Genomic DNA, 15,758 nt, shown 5'->3' with positions numbered 1-15,758 from the left:
TTGTTTGGGCCAAGTGTGACCTTGATTATAGCAATATTGTCATTCTCATGGTTCTATCTGCTTAGACAGGGCTGGTCAGGGACTTATTATATTATACAGATATATTATTACTATACTATATATGTATATACTATATGTATATGTTGTATATTATATTGCTATGTTTTTATTACATATATTGCTCTAAGTAAATTGGTGCTGCCATAGACTGACAAGTATAACAAGCACTTGTATTTTTCATCTACTTGGTTACTGCACAGTGGATTTCACTTTGTAATGTGTGTTTAAACACCAGTTTGGGCAAAGTTAGCAGAATCCATGTTTTCTTAATTTTGACATCAGACTTTAAGGAACCATTCCATGACTTATTTGTGATAATTGAACTGTTTTAGAGTTTCTGTGGATAGCATTCTCTGTGCAGGTGGCATTGCTTTGCTCCCAGCTTGTCTCACCAGAGTATCCACCCTGTACTGCTCATTGTGCACTTAACAGGCACAATTTTTGTAATTTCCATCCACTAGAGTCACACTTGCACTGTGGTATCAGCAGCTCAAAAGGTATTTTAAAAAAGTAAAATTTAAAAAACCCAGCATCTTGGACTTCAAGGGCTGGAAGTGCCCTGGCAGAGATTTCATTGTGAAGATTCCCCAGCTCTGTAAAATATCAGTCTGGTGGATGACACTGCTTTAAAACATCCCTGCCAGAGCCATGGCGTGTGTGCTTGGATGTAGAGCACAGTCCTCAGCAGCAGCTGCACAGCTGGCTGTACTGGAGACCAAAAGGAAGGATTCCTCCTGAATCCACAGTTCTCCAAGGCTGGAATTTGAGGGTTTGGATGGAGGCAGCCAGTGCTGGAATCTCAAAAAGCAGCTGGAGACAAGGTTGTTCTTCAGGCGTGCGTGCTGGAGAGGGAACTGCTGCCACATGGAACTGCTCTTGTTTCCATCAAAAGCAGCTCCCTGAGATCCCAGTAAGGATGCTGGCTGGGAGAAGGGTGGGATCACTTCTTGCCTCCCTCTTCTCCTCCCTAACAGCTCTTCTTGCTGATACAGCAAATTTCCAAGCAAACTTTCTGAGCTACCTTGTTACTCAAATGAAAGTACTTTCCTACTGTGATTAGCATCTGTTTATGGGATGGGTTCTGTTTTTCATAATTAAATCCTAGCAGAAATGCAAAGTCTGCTGTGTAAAAGTGTAATGAATCTTTATTGCTCCAGTGCAAATCAGATTTGTGCAAAAGGGCCTTTGAAAACAGCAATAAGCCTAGACATGTATTAAGTCCCCAAGATAAGGTTCCTGCTTTTCTATTTTCCTTTTATAAATGGAAATTGTAACTACCCACTGGATTTCATGTGACCCTTCCTGCCACTAAAAGTGATTTTAGCCTTGACCTTAAGCTTAGCACATGCCAGCCCCACCTTCTTCATGGCCAAGCCTCTAAAAATACATATATATATTTTAAGGAGTAGAAGCAGGGATGGGCTTTGTCTGCTTCCTTTGTGTGCCTTCAGTAGCAGTGAGAAGTGGGGAGGAAGGGAGGCACTTGAAAGGTCTGAGATACGATCTAATCAGCCATCCCAATGTCCTTTTAGCACGAGCTGTAACATTTTAAGCATCTCCTGGCCACTCTCTCAGAAGGGAAGGCTCATGTCATCCCTTGTATTTTCCCATTGTACACATCATTTCCTGGCGAGCGCAGGATTTATTCCCCAGCTAAACCCTTCTTGACAGGTTTGTTATCTGTTCACCCGGTCGGCGAGCCCCTGAGAGCAGAGCAGGGCTGTTAGAGACAGGGGGAGAGGGGAGGGAGGAGGGAGAAGAAAGAGGACTGGGAAGCAGGGCAAGGAAATGTCAAGCGAGCTGCCAAGGATGGATATTATAGCTGCTGGGGACCTTAGAGAGTATCATGTGTCTTTTGTGTCTATTTTACAGTCAGTGCTTCATGTAAGATGGCAGTCTCGCCTGGACTGTGCTTAGTATTGATTTACTTCCAGGCAATGCACAGACCATTTTAGGAGTACGTGGGAGACTAGGGAAAAAACCCTCCCACCCCCCCATTGCAGCCTGCATTTTTTTTTTCCTATAAGCAAACACATATAAAGTGATTTTTATTAAGTTCACTCTCCATCTTGTTTTTCTCTTTTTTTCCTTTTCAAATTAGCAGCTTGATCAGAGGCTTCTCAATGCCCACAGTAAGTAATGTGGGTTATTGTTTTGTGTGCAGACTGCAAACTGTGCCCTTTCTGCTTTTGGAGAAAGAGCCAGAGCTCCTATAACCCAACCCCTGGTCCTGTATCCCAGCTAGCAAGCAGTAGCCGAAAGGTGCAGGCATGCTCAGTTGGAGAACCTGTTGTTTTTTAATCTCCACGTGATGTACAGCCCTCATTATTTGCCGTCTGTTGTTTTCTGCAGTTGCTGCTCAGCCCTGGGAGCAGCATGTTGGCTGGGAGGCAGCCGTATGGCTGTGTGAGCAGCCAGCAGCTGCTCTGCTCTTGGAGCAGCCCTGGGCTGGCTCTGCTTCCCTCTGGCAGCCTCTCTGCTCCCTCCCAGGGCTGCCCTCGCTCCTGGATGCTGCTGAGCATCTTCCTCCTACCTCCCCAGGGTTCTGCACCTTCCTCCTGCAGCTTGTCCAGGAGGAGCTGCTGGGAGGTTTCAGCCTTCTGTGAGGATGAGCTGCTCTGCAGGGTGTCCTGGTTTAGGGCAAATTTGGGAGAATTTTGGCAAATTTGGGGAGAAAACCTCCAAAGGGCCCCCCCCCCCCCCCCCCCAGAAAGCAAACCCACACAGCTCCTTCCCACAACAAGTTCAGGAAGGATTCCTTGGAGAGAAGTGGAAAGAACCTGTTTATTTAACAGGCACAGCACCCCCAGCACACAGAATGAACAATACCAGGTGACACTACTCTGTCACTGCTCTGACAAAGATGACAAATTCAGAACAAATTCAGAAAGTCTCTCTGGGGGTGGTCGCTCTGTTCTCAGTCCCTCCTGTGCTGGGGCAGCTGCTGCAGCCACAAGGTGCAAACTCTCGGTGTTCCCAGGGCCCAGCCCGGAGCAGGCTCGAGTGGGTCCAAAAAGGGGAAAGCAGAAACAGTCCAGGGAAAATTCAGACTGCTTAGCTAAACTAACTAATAAGGAGAAGGGAAAAAGCAAGAGCAAAGCAGGAGCAAAGCAGAAGCAGGAGTAAGAGCAAAGCCAAAAGCCAAAGCAGCACCATGCACTGCCCTGTCTCTGTGTCCCACCAGCCATGGGGGAGCAGCTGAGAGCAAAACCAAAACAAAACTCTGCTCTTCAGAGCCAGTCTTGAAGGCACAGAACACAATATGCCCCATAAACAGAACACACAAATGGGGATACAAGCATCATAATGCCACCATAGGACCCAGGGTCAGAGCCTAAGTCCCCTCTCCATGCTGGTTTGCACTGGAGGCTTGCAGTGCTGGTCACCAGGGGCAGCTGCTTGTGGCTTTCCACCAAAATAAATCCAAGTATTACTGCCCCTATACATCTATTTACATTTACGCTCGTTTGCTGTTTGGAAATGAAAATAGTTTAAAGGCATTTACTTTGAAAGCTTACCAAAGTTGTCATGGTTTTGTGGGCTCTGAATTTAAGCAGGATTATTTTATCAAAGAGGGGCTTGTGTGTGCTGATGGGTTTTTCCAGGCTGTGTTGAGCACGGAGCATTCTCAGGGTGCTGCAGGCTCCTCTCCCCTCCCTGGAGCAGGGGAGTGGGAGTTTGACAGGCAGCCCAGGGGAGCAGCACACAGGGGACAGAGAGCTGGGCTGTGAGCTCCATATGCTGTTTGAAAAGTCTCTGTGGAGGAGTAGAGTGCTGGGACAGGATGGGGTGTCCAGGGAAATGCTGGGAATTGCTGCAATCCTCCTTCATTCCCTGCCTGCAGTGCTGGGGAGCCAGGGGGTGCAGGGATGGATTTCCCACCTCTGACACCCCCATGGAGAGCTGGGGGGGACAGATCCTTCTCCAGCTTCTCCTGGAGGCTCAGAGAAGCAAAATCAATTTCTGCTGGTGAAAAATATTGACAATTTTAATAGAAGATCATTATAGGAGTGAAATATTCAGTTTTGAAGGTAGAGACCAAACAAAAATGTTCAAAGCGTTTCACATGTGTTAATTAATTTAGCAGGGCAATGCTTTTTTAATGAAGTCATGCAACAAGTTAAAGGCAAAAAACCTGGGAATAAATAGAGTTCTGAGCTTTCTTCCTGGTTTTATAAGAAAGCACAACACATTTCTCCACCCATCAATTCCACTGGAGGGATCCAGTATGAGGAGCTGAGTACAGAGATGTGAGCAAAGTGCTCGAAATGCTCTGTATTACAGCACCACACATCTTTCTCTTTCTCTTTTCAGAAGCAAGAACAATTTGTTTCAAAGTCTCATTATTTCTAACTGGCTGCCTCATTAAGCAAGCACTGTGACGGCAGCAGAGTCTGTGATTATAAACACCAGGACAATATGTTACTGTGTTTGTAACTCCACAGATAGAGGGAAAAGGAATGTTTTTCCACCCTTCTGTGTCTAGTCAAGGTTTTTTTTTCCTCCTCCCTTCCCTCAATCCCTCCCAAGCTAATTCTAATAGTAAAGCGTATCACTTATAATCTGCTAATTAAATCATTTCACTCCATTTTATATAATTTTTAATTTAGCATTCATTTTCAACTTAGCTTTTGGCTTCATTTACTGATAATAAACAGCATTGCACACAACACATGTTCCTCAAAACAGTCATTCACACACATACAGATGCCAGTAATTTTGCCAGTATGCCATGCGTATAAATATTAAATAAAACATCCCACCCTCATTTTACCCGTGATTGAATGTGCATGTTGCTGTTTCACTGTAATCAAGCAAAACATGACAAATTTGGGTGAGGAGCCTTCGGAGCTCTGTTGTTCAGTAGCCCTGGACCTCAGGAAATGTGCTGGCACTGGGGCAGCTCTCCCTGTGCTGACAAACAGGAGCTGGCCTGACTCTGCTCCACTCCTTGGTTTAACACGTCCATCAGCTTTTTTTAGCATCATGGAATATCCTGGGCTGGAGGGTACCCAAAGGATCATCAAAGTCCAGTTCCTGTCCCTGCACAGGGCACCCCAGCAATCCCACCCTGTGCTCCTCGGGGCTGTGCTGTTCCAGCAGTGGGGCTCTGATGGGTTTTTGATCATTCGGGGGTGGGTGGATGACCCAGGGTGAGAGGATGGTGTTTATGATCCTTTGACTGCTGGAGGCCAGGCAGTCTCAGCAGAGCTGGCATCCCATGGCAGTCCAGCAGTCTGAGCTTTAGCAGCAGGTTCCAGTCTAAGGTTTGATCACATCCAGCTCAAACCAAGCACAGATTTCTTAAAGTTTATGTCATCTGAAAAAAACAATTTCAAATGTTATATGCCTTCATTTGGGGCCTTTATTAGAACATCTCTGATGCTTTAAAGTTCCTTTAGAGGCATGAATATTGAGAATATTTGGCAGTTAATCACTTCTGTCCAGAGACAAGCACCCACCACAAGGAAACTGGAGTATTTTCTTTCTTGAATCTTAAAACTCCGGACATTGTATTGTACCTTTTCATACCACATACAGTGCACATCTGCAGAGCAGTGCAGCCTCCTGAGGGCTGCAGTGCTTTGGTGATCAATCTGATTTTGTATTTGATGCAGTGTGTCACAATTTGATTTAGTGTTTGACCCTGTGTGTCACAACAGCTGTCACACTCTGCTGTGTGCCAGGGCAGGGGGAAATGGACAGGGCTGCTGCACTGATCAACACATCAGGCAGTGGGAGATAAACACAGGGCATTATCTCCTGGTGCTCCAGAATATATGTCAAGGTGTCCAGGGTTTACAAGGTATCCAGTCTGCTGTTTGTAAAGGAAGCCAAAACAAAAAGTCAAGAGTCGGTAGTGATCGTGTGTGGCAGTGCTTTGAAGAGCACTGCAGGGAAGGTAAAGAGGCAAAGCTCCCCCTCATTTATTTGAGCTTGTGAAAATTGCCATTGCTGCTGGATCTTTGCTGCTGAAATGGATTTTCTGAGGCTGCAAGGTCAGCGTGCCTCCCAGCACCCCCACCCCAGCCAGCGTGGAGCGGGGGAGAAGTGATATCACAGACAAGATGTGCTGCTGGTACTTGCTGTTCTGTTAATTAATCACCACACCACTTTCCATTATTTCCTTTTAATTATAACATTATTTGACCATTCAGATTTGTGCTGATTAAACCATCATTTAATTGACAAAGTGTGCAGCAATGCTAATGTTTCCTGTCAGCTTGAATTACACGCGTGGCCCTCGTTTGTGCTGCCCCAGATGAGAGGGAAGGGCCCTTCTCCCATCAGCTCCAGAGCTGGGCCCTGCCCCAGCCACTGCTCACAGGGAATATGGAAAGGGAGCATTAAAAACCAGGAAAAACCCCTGTACATCACAGCACAATGGACCTGAGTGTCATCAGTTGTTTTACAGCATCTGCTGCAGAGACTTCCTCTGGACTTCAGGGGAAGAAAATCTATTCAGATTTCAGGAATGGTTTGGTTGCATGTTTCCTTGTTCTTTTGCTCATCATATTTTTTTAACCAAGTGCAAGATTAGCTTGTCTTTCCACAATCACTCATTATTCTTATCTTTTTTTTCTTCCTCCTTTTCTTTTTTTCTCTCTTTTCAACAGATTTGTTTTCCGCTCAATTAGACTTGTGATCACAAGAACACAAAGTAGTATTTTTCTCCTTCTGGAAAGACTCTTACAGTGTGATGGGCAAATTGTCAGGAATAATTATACCAAATGGTGGCAAAAAATCGACAGAATAAATCTCTCCCTCCCAGTGATACATTTTATTTAAGACACAGTGAGCATCAAGCACATTTGTGACAAGGTGAAACCAGCAAGTGGAGCTTTGCCATGGGTTTATTTTTAATTCCTGCTGAACCAATTAGACAGCACAAAATGTTACATAAACCACAGACACACACAAACCTAACAATGTGGATTGTGTTCTTCAGTAAAGGAACAGATGAGTTGGATGTGAGGAAGGATGATACAAGACACTTCAGCACACCACCTGTCCTGCCAGAAGGGCTGGAGATTGCTGCTGTCACTGCTGCTGGGGGAGTCTGAAGGCATTTGAAGTTTTTGGTGGTACTTACTCATCAAATCAAGCAGCTCTCAGGACGAGGATATTTTTTCTTTGCTCTGTTTCCTTGGCACAGTGTGGTAGAATGTTGGTGTGAATGGACACTTGCAGCTGATGGAAGGTGCAAAGACCAGATTTTGTCTGTAAGCTTCACCACTGAGCTGTGGCTCAGGTCTGTAAAGGCAGGGGCTCAGGAGCCTGAGGCTTTTGGCAAAAGGTGCCTCATCTCCTGCAGTCCTAAATTTTCTTGGGGGACAGCAAAGGTCAGGCTTCTCAGTGGCTGAAATGGCTTGTGGAAATAGAACTGGGTTTAGAGCACTAATGTGCATTTGAATGTTGTCCGTGTAGTTTTCCAGTAGTAGAATTTTCAGAAAACTTCAGTGATTGGTTACTTTTAGTCTTGCTAAATGTTTTTTTTTAATGTCTGAGTAGTTTTTCAAGTAGGGAGTCTAGGAAAAAATAAATTCTGGTGTAAATCCATTTAAGTTGGGGGAGTTAAGAGGAATCTGCTGGTATGGTGGGGTAGTATTTATCCTACCTTTCTCCAGATATAAAAGATCAGATGTTCATCTACCATAAATGAGTGTAGATTCCCTGAATTCAGTGGAACTGCATTTGCACTGCCTTGTATTTACAGAAATAGCAGCATCTTCCTTGTGTGCCTTCTATGATCAGCATATCAGTTACAGTGCAACTCCTATTTTTAAGTGACATTAGATTGATTTTAGATTTCTCAACTTGAAGAGTAAATATTTCCCCCACTTGGACTGTCTCACAAAGGAGCCACTCAGTCATCCTACCTCAGTTATTTCTGGCCATGGTAACATCTCATTGATAGACATTTGGCATTCCCTGTGTAATGGGACATCTGCCTGTCTGCCTGTGTTTGGAATACTGATGGCACTGAGCGTTTCTGTAGTTACACTGTGGCCCTCCATGGACTCATCAGTCTGGGATTACTACAGCAAAATAGCTCTGTATTTTGGATATCACCTTTTCATCTCCTATTGGTCAAAATAAGATGGGGTTTGTGGATTAATATCCAGTGTATAATAAGTTTTTCAGTGTAAATTGACTTTTTGTTAAAAAACAGTATAAGTATTATTCCAGGAAACAGAAGAGCAATGAGGGTGTGCACTGATTTTATTCATAACTTTTGAAATGTTCCCTTTTATGTGAGCAGGAAACTGGCTTCATTCTAGGGACAGAAACCACAGGTAGAATTACCTTTCCCTGCTCTATTTGCAGTGACAATCTGAGGGAACCCTCTTGTTTTTTAAATACATGAAGAAGAAAGACATGGCATTTGCTGTAAGCCAGAAAAGGGCCTGGAGCAAGTTATTGGTGGAATGTTTATTTCAAAGTGAAACTTTCACTCAAGTCCAGTTTTTGAGTACCTTTTATATAATCATTTCAACAGTAACCTCTTATAGCTACCCAAAATAGTTTTTTAATGGTTTTAAATAGTTTTAAATGTTTTAAATGGTTTTAATAGTTTTAAATTTACATTTATTGGCCACTTACTCTACCAGGACTTCTACTGAAGAGCAGGTATTTGGATGTTTCAGTGGTGGAGCCCAGTAATTTGTGTGGATTTATCTTTTCTCAGTACCTGGAGGTTTCTTATGGATGCTGTGTGGAGGAAGTCTGACAGCAGACCTCTGTACCAGCTGATTCTATGATCAACATGGAAGGAAAACAGAACTACATATTCCCAAGAAATAAAAAACACATGCCATCAAAACCCACACAAAAATATATTAAATTTTAAAGATTTCTGTTAAAATTAAACACAGAAATTCTATGTGTAGCATAAAAGAAATGAAAAAAGAGTTGAAGTCAAAAGTCAAGTTAGGTGCTGTGGGAGAGATCCCTGAGCAGGTAAAGGCTCGTGTGGCTGCAGGAGCAGGAGCACACACTGGGCTGGGCCCTGGCTGCCCTGGTGCTCACAGTCTGAGAAAACTCCCAGTTTGCATTTTGAGACAGATTCTTTACATCTTTGCGTGGCTGTTGGTGTTTTTGGGGTTTTGTGAGAGCGTCTGGGCTGGCTGTTCTCGCCGCTCTCTGTGTTCTGGCAGCCGCGTTTGCGGTCTCGGCTTCGCTGTCTGCAAGTTTGTCATCACTGCTTTGTCACGAGCTTAACATGTCACCCAGCCTGGAGTGCTGCATCCCTGCACCATCTGCAGGGCACTGCTGGCCTGTGTGCAGCGCTTTGGCTGGCCTCAGTGTAAACTCCGTGTGCTCAGACCTTTAGCCATGGTCCTGGCTGTGTTTTCATTGCTTGGTAAAACCTGTTTGGGGCAGTTTATAAGTTGGCCGTAAAAACACTCCCAGGCAATGAAAGTTGGCTGAGAATGTCTCTTGTCTGGGGAATTTTTAATTTGTTTTTTTTTTTTTGAAGCATACTTGAAAGGGACCTTTTTCCCTTCAGTGAAAGAAAAGTCAGATGGGTTCACAGTTTCAGGAGTTTGATTTTCTGTGCATACCTGCAGCTGGGAAAATTAAAGACGTCCCCACTTTCCTCACTGAATGCTTCAAATGGGGCTAATTTGCCTTTTTTTTTCTCATGTATCACCCCCATGGTGGTGGATTGCCCCAGGTGCCCCCCAAAACCCCTCTGGCACTGCCCTCCTTGGCTGGCAAAAGAGAGGAAATACAACAAAAGGCTCGTGGGTGCAGAAAAGGGCAGGGAGAGATCACTCAGCAGTTACCAACACAGGCAGGTAACTGATACATTGCAATAAAACTGGTATATTAAGAAATAACCAAAATGCAGGAAAGGATCTTGCATTCATTTTGCTAAACTGGGAGTTTGTTGAGCTGAATCTCCAAAGGGCACATGCTCAGAAGTCACTGGGAATTGCTCTTTCCAGCAGGCAAAGTAATTGGGGAAAATGCAAAATTAATGCATCAAAATAAGATTGCGAATCATTTTCTTTATTCCAACTCTCAAACAAATCAAATGCATGTGTAGTTAGGAATACATATACAACACATACTACAGATACCAGGTAAACACAACTTTACCAGCCTTGAGGAGATTGCTGGCTGGAACCTCATTTATTCTGGGAATTTGGTGTATTTTCCCCCTTTGAGACCAGGCCCCAAATTCTGTCAGCATGTATCTCAGTGAAAAGCAGCTCTGCAGCACCAGGCCAGGCTTAACACCAGCTCTCCTCCTCTGGATGCCCTGAGCAGAAATCTACTCTTTGATCAGGCATACTTTGAAGACAGGAAATTTTATGTGAGAACAATCCATTACTTGGAAAACAATGTAAAGACCAGACCCCTGTCATTTGTCTCCCTGTGTTTTACACCAAGGTCCCCATGTGCCACAACTTCCTACAGTGCTGCAAGGCTCTGGGAAATGAATTTGGAGAGAATTTTTAAAGCTTGACAGGAGGCTCACATAGTATGGATCTGTATGTAAACCTTGAGATGAGAAATGCTGACTTAGAAATGCCATGGAATTGGACAGAGAGAGAAATGGAACTAGAAACAAGTTTCAAAGGATGGTTTTGTAAATAAGATCAGATATTTTGGAGAAATAGAGCTATGAAAGGTGCATTGTAGTAGGACCCATGAGGGGTAATTTTAGGTGATTGGCTTTAAGGCATTTACAGCATGGTGTGGCAAAAGCTGATAGGCCAAGAAACACTTACAGTGTACTGTAATTAAGAAATAATTGGTTTCCGATTGTGATGGCATGAATTATAACATCTATATTAGCTCACCCTTCACATGAGACTGAAAACAGAATAAAAGTTTTTTAAATGCCTCTCAGTTGCCCCATCTCTGGGTCAGAAAAGGGCATAATCCAGGCCACACAGGTCTACAGAGCACTTTTTCTGTCCAGCTACAAACTATTTCCATTCCCCAGAGAGTCTTTCACCTCAGTGGCTCCCTGGCCCTTACATATTGTCATTTCTAGCAGGTTTGTCATCTTGGAAAACTGCTGCTTAATCAAGCTGAAGCACGGGAGGGTGGCCACTGTCCTCTGCTTGCCCCCAGGGGTCTGGTCGGAAGCTGTGGGGTCATTTTGGTGTTTTCCTGCTCACTTTTCCGACCCAAGTTACAGTAGGACATCTCTACAGGAAATTCCAAGCAGCCAATATAATTATATAGTGATTTTACCTTCCTGACGAGGTCACACAGAGTGCCAATGCAATTAGCAAATGTTGCTCTATGTTCCTGATGGCAGCACACCTCTCTGCAGCCTGGGCCATCCTTGGGGCTGCTGCTCTGGGGTTTGTCCCCTCTCCTTAGACTGAGCCCCAGACTGAGGAGTTCCTGTCACCACCCCAACAAGGCCATGCAGGAGCAGTTATCTCAATGTCTCTCGTGTTCTGCTCAGCAGGCTGTGAAGGCAGAAATGTTCTGCACAGTTTTCATCCTTTTGAGAATGGGATCAGCTGTACTGGATTAACGTAACGTGGAAATGAGAACCTGTCACAGACACATTTTATGAAAAATCCTTTCCTTAGGACTTTTCCTCCTGAAAAGCTGAGAGGCCTCAGGAACAAAAAGTAAACAATGATTATCTGCTGCTGTGGAATGCAACAGGTGCATCTGGGATTGGTCTCATGTGGGTGTTTCTAATTAATGTACAATCACAGTCAGCTGGCTCAGACTTTGTCTGAGACACAAACCTTTGTTATCATTCTTTCCTTTTCTATTCTTAGCTAGCCTTCTGATTGAATCCTTGCTTCTATTCTTTTAGTATAGTTTTATTATAATATATATAATAAAATAATAAATCAAGCCTTCTGAAACATGGAGTCAGTTCCTGTTCTCTTCCCTCATCCTGGGACCCCTGTGAACACGGTCACAAGAACCCAGCCATGACAGGACAGCATCCTTGTGGCATGTACTGAAAACATGGCCACAGCAAGGATGTTCAGGGATGTTCAGTACCTGACTGGGACAAACAGTGGCTGGGGTTTGCCTTCCTGCAGCCTGGCTTTCATTTCTCACTATAGTGGAATCAGGAGTAAGGGAGATGTGCTGCTGTTTGGAGACCCTTCAGGAGCTGTGTCCTGCATTTCAGCCACCTCAGATGTGGTTTTTGGCTACAGTGGATCACAATTCCAGAACAAGGAGAAGTTCCAAGAAGTGAGAAGTTGCAAAATTAAGAGCAAGCAAGGGAATTTTTTCCCGGGAAAAATTATACCTCAGGTCAGGCTTTGAGAAGGATTTGGTGTTGATTCATATCAACAAGAGTGTCTCCAGCTGTTACAGTAAATACTAGAAATAAAGAAGAGTTTTAGGAGGGAGCTGTCAAGCATCCAACCTTAAGTGAGGCTATAAATCTTGTGTGACAGCAGGAAAGTTTATTTGGTGGAGGTTTATCCTATGACTTTGAGATATTTCTGTCTCTTCCTCTGAAACAGATTGGAGACAGGAGGTTAGGCTGGATGGACCATTATCCCAACCTGTTTTGGCTGTTCTTCTGACCCTGAAAGTCTTGAACACATAATTTCATCTGTTCAGAATGATATCAGTGAGGCACATGGAGTGTTAAATAGGAAAGTTGAAGCTTAAGTGTCATCACTGGTATTATACAGATAAGTGTTTCTGCAAAGAGGTTTCTTAATCTGCTGATAAGGATAATATGACATCTGAGCACAGGGGCAGCAGAAGGGCAGGCAGAGAAAGAAGTGTGTAAACAGGCCAGTGTAATTGAAGCCAGGCCTTCAAATCCCTGAGCTCTGCAGCAGCCAGCTTCAGGGATGGAGCTGCAGTCTGGTAGACTTGCAGACTTTGACCAAACCTCCAGCTTTTCATCCAATTTTTCCATTCACAATGTCTTTTTCATCCAGTTTTTCCATTTACAACATCTCTCTTTCACTCCAAGACACAGTTGAGTTGTGTTTACTTATGCATTATTTTGGGTGGGGGTTTTTTGCTTTAATGGGATGCCAATAGAAGTAGAGTAAGGATTTTTGGCAGCTCTTTCTTTTTTTGTGGAGGATCCCCAGTTGTGAGGCTGTGGCTCAGCCCAATGAAGGCACATGGAGCTCTTGCTGACAAACCCACATGTGAGGTGCAGTGGGAGACCTCAATCAGAATGAAAATTGACATCTGCACTGTGTCAGTTCCATGGATGTGGAAAATACGTTGTGTGGAAAATATGCTGTGCCAGTGCTTCAACAAGTGATTCATTTGGTAATTGTGAGGTAAATAATACATGAAAATTAAAGCTTTGTGGCTTTTCCCCCAAAATTTAGTGACCACTGTATTACAAAAGTTAATTCGCATATAAAAATTCTGTAATTTCAGGCATGAAAAAGAAAATTGCTGTCGCTGTAGTAATTTACTTAATATTTCTACTGAAGCAATAATTATAAGTTTTGATCAGAATGGATCTCAGTGTTTTAGATGCTGCACAACTTGTTGAATTGCTGACTATTTAAAAATCACTCACAATGAAAATATTTGTCATTTGGAGTTATAATGCTTTAGGAGTCTCAAAGACGTTTTCAAACATAAATTGATTCTGTCAGCATCTCAGAGAAATAACAAAGTAAGAATTCAATAAACCTGGAGTTCAGATCTGGCCTAATGCTTCATCCACTGAATGGTAAAATTTTCATTAATTTCCAGAAGCAGAAATGGCAGAATGATGAACTCTTTTAGAAATCTCCAAACCTGCCCAGGGAAACACACAGGGAATGTGTGAAAACATTTATTAACAGGAATTAAAACTTCATCCCTACAGTCAACCTGGTACCTTAAAGGAAAGTTAGTCTTTTTCCTGTGAAATAAAAGAGATGAACCTGTTGAAAATGGGCGGGTTTGGAGCTCAGGGCTGTTCATTACTTCAGCAGCTCAATCGATTCCAGGCTCCTTTCATGAAGTTTCAGCACTGTTGGCCTCTCTCACGCCGGGGGTTTCTGATGTTTGCAAAGGGCACTTTTGTTCTCCTCTCCAGCCACATGGAGGGCAGTGCCCGTGCCCATCAGCTGCTCCCAAACATCTCCCTGGGTCCTGACAGCATTGCTATTTTATCCTTTATTTAATATTGACTGTAGACAGAGATGTCTGACAGGAGGGGCAGCCAGGTGGGGTCAGTCCCTTCTGCCAGGTAAGCAGTGACAGGTGTAGGGGCACAGAACCAGCCATGGAAATCTGGCTGTGCTCCCTGGAGAGCCACCCCCTCAGGCACAACCCTGCACTTGGGGTGAGCAAATGCTCACTCCCAGAGGCCTTTGCAGCCATATGCTGATTTCTTCTACCCCATTGGTCCTTTTGCTTTGCTCTGCCCCCTCACCCTCATCCCATTGGTCCTACTGTTTTGTCCCACCCCCTGCCATTCCCATATAAACCCTGCTTGCCCTGCCTGAGGGCTGCTTTGGCACTGACCCCTTTGGGGAAGAAGCTCAAGGAAGCTCTCCTTGGAACCCTACATGAAGACCCCTTGTTCTGCATCTTCTGGATCCCAGAAGAGCTGAAATCACTCAGTGTGAGCACAGACCTGCCTGTGCCCTAAAGTGTCTTTTTCATGGTGCTCCTTCATGAAGGTCACAGCACCCTGAACAACACCCGCCATGACAGGATGAGAGGAAACAGCCTCAAGTTGCTCCTGAGGAGGTCTGAGTTGGTTATTGGTGGAAATGTCTCCACTGAAAGGTTGTTCAGGACTTGGAGCAGGCTGCCCAGAGCACTGGGAGTCACCAGCCCTGGAGGTGTTCAGGAAGCACATGGATGTGGCATTGGGGACATGGGTTGGTGGTGAACATGGTGGGGTGGGTTAATGGTTGGACTTGATGATCTTGGAGGTAGTTTCTGACCTTCCTGGTTCTGTGGCAGCGGAAAGCATCCTGTGTGAGGGCAGGAGCAGGGCCTGAGCCCTCCTGTCTCCCACCCCGCTGAGCTGGGGCTGGGGCAGCTCTGGGTGTGCACTCTGTGGGATGTGGGGCTGTCATGGATCTGCAGGCTCTGTGGGCAGGGGGATGTGAAGCTGGCTGAATCAAAGATCTCAGGGTAGCACACTTGGGTATGGGGGCTTTAAATTGTTGTTATTTTTTATTGTTTGATTTAAAAGCCTGAAAAACTCATGTGATCCTTCCACAGGCTTTCCTCTAGTCAAGTTCTGGGTTTTGATGCCCTGAAAAATGAATGTACAGTTCAAATATGGCAAAACATTGAGGTTTTTATCCAGGCTGGGAACCCACAGCGAAAATTGGAGTTTGTAGGAAAAGTTTGTAGCTGTCCCTCTTCTCCAAGGCCAGGTTGGATGGGGCTTGGAGCAGCCTGGCATAGTGAAGGTGTCCCTGCCCATGGCAGGGGGTGGCACTGAATGATTGTTTAGATCCCTTCCAGCCCAAACCATTCCATGATTCTAAAACAAGGTCAGAAAGGCTGGTCAGGAGCAAGATCAAGGGTGGACAAAGTGGGAAGTGATGCAGAAATCTGGACTGGGAGCAGGCAGCCTTGACAAATGCATGTGTGAGGCATCTTTGAGAGAAGAGGTGGGGTCATATGTCCAGGATGGATGCCATGAGCAGGAATTGGAAATAGCTGGTGTGAAATGTTTTCCAGCTCTCTCTGTATCCCATCCACAGACATAATCCCCCAAAGAAGGGCGCATCATGGATTTTGCTCTGTGGGTCTGTGGC

General features: G+C 44.6%; 1 protein-coding gene across 1 annotated transcript in view; it reads left to right on the top strand.

The window, feature by feature from the left end:
• AUTS2 (activator of transcription and developmental regulator AUTS2) overlaps nucleotides 1–15,758 on the top strand; it is an 802,406-nt gene that overhangs the window by 427,040 nt on the left and 359,608 nt on the right. The window lies entirely within an intron of this gene.

This window comes from Ammospiza nelsoni, chromosome 21 (assembly GCF_027579445.1).
Source record: "Ammospiza nelsoni isolate bAmmNel1 chromosome 21, bAmmNel1.pri, whole genome shotgun sequence".
In the NCBI taxonomy this organism is placed as follows: domain Eukaryota; kingdom Metazoa; phylum Chordata; class Aves; order Passeriformes; family Passerellidae; genus Ammospiza; species Ammospiza nelsoni.
The sequence above is the reverse complement of the archived record's forward strand: the minus strand, read 5'-3'. Positions and strand labels throughout refer to the sequence as shown.